This window comes from Oryctolagus cuniculus, chromosome 11 (assembly GCF_051225735.1).
Source record: "Oryctolagus cuniculus isolate XC-2025 breed Fujian yellow rabbit chromosome 11, ASM5122573v1, whole genome shotgun sequence".
Lineage (NCBI taxonomy): Eukaryota > Metazoa > Chordata > Mammalia > Lagomorpha > Leporidae > Oryctolagus > Oryctolagus cuniculus.
The window spans coordinates 53,215,104-53,221,438 of record NC_142877.1 but is presented as its reverse complement, the minus strand read 5'-3'; positions in this window follow the sequence as shown (position 1 = coordinate 53,221,438).

Sequence of the window (6,335 nt, the reverse complement as noted above, 5' to 3'; positions counted from 1 at the left end):
TCCTCCCTCACCTGCTGCGGCCAGGTCCTCTTTCACCTGTGTGGGCCATTTACCCCCTTAAAGAGCCCCCGAATCTGTGAATGGCCACCACCTTCACCACCAAGCCCCAGCGCACTTCCCCCTGGATGGCCCACACCACTCATCCCACCGCAGTGACCCAGGGCAGCCTCCCAGGGTCCAGCAGTGCTCAGGCAGCCACAGGTGACTTCCCAGCGAAGGGTGCGCAGGAGGGCTAGGTCCTCTGCCCTGCCAGGCTCTCCACGTGCCCAGGTCTCTTCCCCACCATTTCCCCCCTGGCCCAGAACCATCCTTCTTGGAATCTGAATGTTCATCCAAAGAAATGCATTTCTAATGGTGGAGTTGTGAGTCTGGTGCAGTCTTGCTCGGGGGTAGAGGGCTAGGAAGGGGGTCGTTCAAGTTCTACCTCTTGGGCAGTTGCCACCTGAACCTGTGAATATGTGAGAACTTCAAAAAGTTCATGGTGGGGCCGGCGCTGTGGCGTGGCCGCTGCCTGCAATACTGGCATCCCATAAGAGCGCTGGTTCAAGTCCCTGCAGCTCCACTTCCCATCCAGCTCTCTGCTATGGCCTGGGAAAGCAGATGGGGCCCCTGCACCTGCCTGGGAGACCTGGAGGAAGTTCCTGGATCCTGGCTTTGGATCAGTGCAGCTCTGGCCGTTGCAGCCATTTGAGGAGTGAACCAACAGATGGAAGACCTCTCTCTCTCTCTCTCTCTCTCTCTCTCTCTCTCTCCACATCTCTGTAACTCTGCCTTTCAAATAAATAAATAAATCTTTTATTTAAAAGTTCAGGTCGGCGCCGTGGCTCACTAGGCTAATCCTCCGCCTGTGGCGCCGGCACCCCGGGTTCTAGTCCCAGTTGGGGTGCCAGATTCTGTCCCTGTTGCTCCTCTTCCAGTCCAGCTCTCTGCTGTGGCCCAGGAAGGCAGTGGAGGATGGCCCAAGTGTTTGGGCCCTGTACCCGCATGGGAGACCAGGAGGAAGCACCTGGCTCCTGGCTTCGGATTGGCGCAGCACCAGCTGTGGTGGCCCATTTGGGGAGTGAACCAACGGAAGGAAGACTTTTCTCTCTGGCTCTCTCTCACTGTCTATAACTCTACCTGTCCAAAAAAAAAAAAAAAAAAAAAAACCACCTATTTTTCCTAAGATACATGAATTTTTCAGACACCCACCACACACCACACACCACACACACACACACTGGACAGCAGCCTGGCTCAGATCCAACCTCCTCCTGGGTCAAGCCTTCGTCATTGTCCTGGGATTAAGCGCGTCGCTGTCCCACATTTTCCCTCCTCCTTGCCTGTACTCGTGTGCACTGCTGGTCCCCTGCGGGGTCTGCCTCGGTCCCTCCCACCACCACCGCCACCACGGCCTATGCCCACTGACCCTGCAGCCCGAAGGCCACTTCTCCTGCCAGTCCCTTCTGATCCCCCAACCACATAGCATCGCCCCCCCCTTCTGAACCCCCTCAAAGCACAGTTCTGCACACCTGGGGCTTTATCTCAAGGACGCCGAGGGATGACGTTCTAGAATTCCACAGTGCTTGCAAGCTGGTGCTGCTTGTGAGTTTCTGAGCGATGACGAAGTGGGTGCATGTGACACACAGCAGGTACATTCACCTGGGAGTTCCGTGAGGTCCACATCTGTGTCTCCCTAGCACCTGGCACATTGCCTGTGCACATAGTAAGTTCTCAATAAATGGTTCTACTCATCAGACCTTGTGCTGGGTGCCAGGCACGGACAGTGCTAAGCCCAAGTCCCTAAGCCACCCCATGGAGTTCCCACACTCACTCCCTGAGACAGGCATGAGGCGTCTCCTCCAAGAAGTGAACCCCTCAGTGCAGGGATTCTGTCTGAGCTCAGTGTTTGATCCCAGTAGGCCCCCAGCAGATATTGGCTGGATGAGTGACTTAGTAAGTGCACACCCATTTCACAGACAAGGAAACACGCTCACAGCTCAGCCGAAAGAGCTGGAATTCATACTAGACCCTCCCCTCCAATGTCTGTGCTCTTCACTACGGGAGTCCAGCAGGTGCACGGGGCAGAGCGGGCCCGCATGGATCAGCATACAGGGCCGGAACCTTGCAGGAGCTTTCCCCAGAGAGGTGTGTGCACAGCAGCCCACGCGGTGTGAGTCGACCCCACAGCCAGTCCAGGAGCCAGGCAGGGCAGGCCCAGGACCAGAAGAAAGATGTGACTTCTCAGGGTCTTTCCTGCTGTTTATTTGTTGGTTTCCATTATTATGCTCTGAGGGGACTTCACCAGGGCCTCCTAAGGAATGAACTGACCCCGGTTAGGAGTGTGGGGGACTGCAGGCTGCTGTGGGGAGCCTGGAAACTGACTCTCATGCCCTCAGCCAGTGTCTGCTCCAGTCTCAGACACAGGCCACACCCCCTGCCCCAGATCCCTGGTTTGGGGAGGGGGGGAGTGAGAACTGGGAGGGGCGGGAATGTGGTTTTGCACCTTACCCAGAACTCCCTGCAGCTAGGAGAAGAGTGATTCAGGACGTTGAAGCTTGGCAACCCTTGGGCTTCTGCATCCTGTGTTTGCAGACCGTGTCTGTGAAGGTACAGTGTGTCCCAAGGGGCCTGCACGGAAGGGTGGGGCTCTCTGCCCTCCAGCTGTGGGGGGCAAGCAGCGAGGGGAGCAGGGACCAGGGACCCGCAGGCTCTGAGGCTTCAGGGCCAAGGCCCTGGCATACCCAGCAGGCCGTGGGCAGCAGTGAGGCAGCCCCCTTGCCAGCCCACTCCAGGAGACCTGGGTGTGGGGCTCTGCCCCGCCCACTTCCCTGTCACTGGCCTTGAAATTAGAGTTCTCTCTTCCCCTGGGGCTCAGAATGGGTGGGGGGAGGCTCTTCCGAGAGCTGCCTGGGTCGCTGCGATTCCCCCTCCCCCACCACCCACCTAGGAAGCCTGAGAACCGCCCCTCCTCTGCCCCGCCCCCGGCCCCGCCCCCAGCCGTGTCTCTTGGGGTCGGGCAAGTAAACCTCCTTGTGCTTCCGTCACAGGTAAAGGAAAGGCAGCCTCTGCCCTCTCCAACACCTGCCCAGAACGGAGCTGGCTGACACAAGAGCAGGAAGCAGGCTGGGTCGCCACGCCATGGACCTGAAAGGAGGCGAGGCAGTGGCTGGGGCCCCACCCTGTGGCCCCAAGAGCCCTGAGTGGGCCGTGCTGGCCTACCCCGGCCAGCCTTGGCGAAGTTGGCGCAGGGACTCCAGCGGCCAGGGGCAGGTAGAGGGAAGGGGGACAGAACTCAGGGCTCAGCCTGTATCCACGTGGGAGTGAGCTGGGGAGCCTCAAGCCTGGCTTAGTAGGGACCCCACTGCTGTACTCCACGGGGCCAAGGTGGGAAGGGGAGCAGCTCTCCCCAGAAGCAGAACGTGATTCACACTGGGTGGCCCGCCGCACCTCTCTCCTGCACGCCAGGAGCCTCCAGTTGGTGCCCAGGGGACCTTCCTTACCCGGATGCCCTACAGTCATCACCACCCAGCCTGAGCCCACAGAGCACATAGCTCCGCTCCTTTCAAAAACAGCGTGGGGGCCAGTGGTCGGTGCAGTGGGTTCAGACGTGGCCTGAGACACTGGCATCCCATCTGAGTGCTGGTTCGAGTCCCGGCTGCTCCACTTCTGATCCAGTTCCCTGCTGATGTGCCTGGGAAAGCAGCAGAAGATGGCCCAAGTGCATGGGTCACTTGTACTATCTATATGGGAAATCTGGATGGAGTTCCTGGCTCCTAGCTTCAGCCTGGCCCTTGTCTTTCCCTCTGTCACTCTTTCAAATAAATAACATAAATCTTATTTTTAAGATTTTTAATAATGGCCGCAATGGCTGGAGCTGAGCCAATCCAAAGCCAGGAGCTTCTTCTGGGTCTCCCACATGGGTGCGGGGGCCCAAGGCCTTGGGCAATCTTCTACTGCTTTCCCAGGCCATAGCAGAGAGCTGGATCAGAAGTGGAGCGGCCGGGTCTCGAACCTGTATCATATGGGATGCCTGTGCTTCAGTCCATAAAAACCGCTTTCCTAACAAACATTGCTGCAGCCACCTGGTTTTGGCAAGCACGTCTTTGATGATGTCATCGCCCTGCTCACAAAACCTTGAAAAGGCGGCGGGTATACGGCCCAGCAATCGAGGGTCCTCTGTCCCACACCAGAGACCTGGGATGGATCCCTAGCTCTGGCTCCTGCCTCCAGCTTCCTGCTAAAGCAGACTGTGGAAAGCAGCAGGTGATGGCTCGAGTATTTGGATCCCTGCCACCCACACATGGGAGTCCCAAATTGAGTTCCTAGCTCCTGGCTTTTGCAAACACTTAGGGGGAGTGAATCAGGAGGTGAGAGCGTCTTCTCTCTCTCTCTGTCTCTCTCTTTCAGATTAGAAACAAGCCAACCAACTTGAGACTGTCTCCCCTACTTCCTCACCTCATGCAAACAGAATAAAACCCATCCAGGGCTGGGGATTCAAGGATGCGACACCGCCAGCCCTGGGGCACCCCCACAAGGAACGCACACCTCAGGCCCTCCTGCCCTGCCTCCCCCACCATTACCCCTACCCCTACCCCGTTCCTGCATGGGGTGAGTCTGCATGGATGCCATCCTTCTCGATGAATGACAGCCACCACCGTGTGTCACTCAGAGATGGGCACTACGGAGAAATCTACTGAGGAACTGTGGAGCCCAGTGAGCTGTGTCACCAGACACCTTCTGCATCTATGTCGGGCACTATTTCAACCCATGGGGATAAAACTAGGACAAAATACCCTAGACTTCTTCCACTTGTGTAGCTGATGTCTCAGTGGGAGAGAGAGAAAAACGAAGCAAAAAACAGATGTCGGAGGGGAGGCTTGCATTGGAGGAACGAAACACAGCTACAGCAGGATAAAAGGGACTGTCCAGGGTGGTGGGTGGGGGCTGTTGGTGGCACCTCCCCAACAGAGGATTTCTCGGGGCCAGCACTGTCGTGTAGCTGGTTAAGCTGCATCCCATACGGGTGCTGGTTCGAGTCCCGACTGCTCCACTTCCAATCCAGCTCCCTGCTAATGCACCTGGGAAAGCAGTAGAAGATGATCCGAGTGCCTGAGCCCTTGTGGGACACCTAGAAGAAACTCCTGGCTCCTGGCTTCAGTCTGACTCAGCCCTGGCCATTGCAGCCATTTGAGGAGTGAACCAATGGATGGAAGACCTTTCTCTCTGTCTCTTCCTCTCTCTTTGTAACTCTTTCAGATAAATAATCTTTGAAAATAAAAGATGACTTCTGAGCAGAGCAACGAAGAAAGTGAGGGATTGAGCCATGCAGTGATGGAAGACCTAGCATGTGCAAAGGCCCTGGGCTCACAGCAGGCCTGGTCTAGCCAGGAGGCCTGTGAGCTGGAGCAGAGGGAGTGAGGGGAACAGGAACAGGGGAATTTGGAAGCATGAAGCGTAGAGACCTCCATCAAGCCAGGCTCTGGGTAAGGACACATGTCAGGAGAATACTGATTCCTGCAATGTATTGCCTGCATCTACATGTGTGGGACTGTGCTCAGCCCAGCCAACATAAGCATGCCACAGACAGGACCCTTGGAGTCCTTTTTTTTTTTAAACTTATTTATTTGAAAGGCAGAATGATATGGAGAGAGAGAGAGAGAAATCTTCCATCTGCTGGTCCACTCCCTAAATGGCCACCATAGCCAGGGCTGGGCCAGGCCAAAGCCGGGAGCCTGGAACTCCATCCAGGTCTCCCATGTGGGTGGCAGGGACCCAAGCACTTGGATCATAGGCTCCTTGGAGTCTAACAGAGACAGACAAAGAAATTCCATGCCGCCACGAGCCGGGTGCTCCATCAGGTGCAAGGAAACCTCAGAAGGGGAGAATGCAACCCAACAGGAAGCTAGAGGCTCAGATTTGCAGGGCTCAGAGCTCCTGTGGTTACGGAGCAGGGAACAACGAGCCAAGAAGAGACGGCATGGAGACCAGCATTGCAACACAGCGGGTTCATCTGCTGCCTGTGCTACCAGCATCCCATAGGAGCACCGGTTCAAGTCCTAGCTACTCTACTTCCAACCCAGCACCCTGCTAATGCACCTGGGAAAGCAGCAGGTTCTGGCCCAAGTACCCCGGTCCCTGTCTCCCAAGTGCGAGACCTGGATGGAGTTCCTGGCTCCCGGCTTTGGCTTAGCCAAGCCCGGGCTGTTATGGGCATCTGAGGCTTGAACCAGCAGATAGAATCAATCTCAACCTCTCTCTCTCTCTCTCTCTCTCTCTCTCTCTCTCTCTCTGCCTTCCACCCAAATAAACGCAAAGAAGAGTTGGAATAAAGACTTGTGGGGTGCACCTGCCAC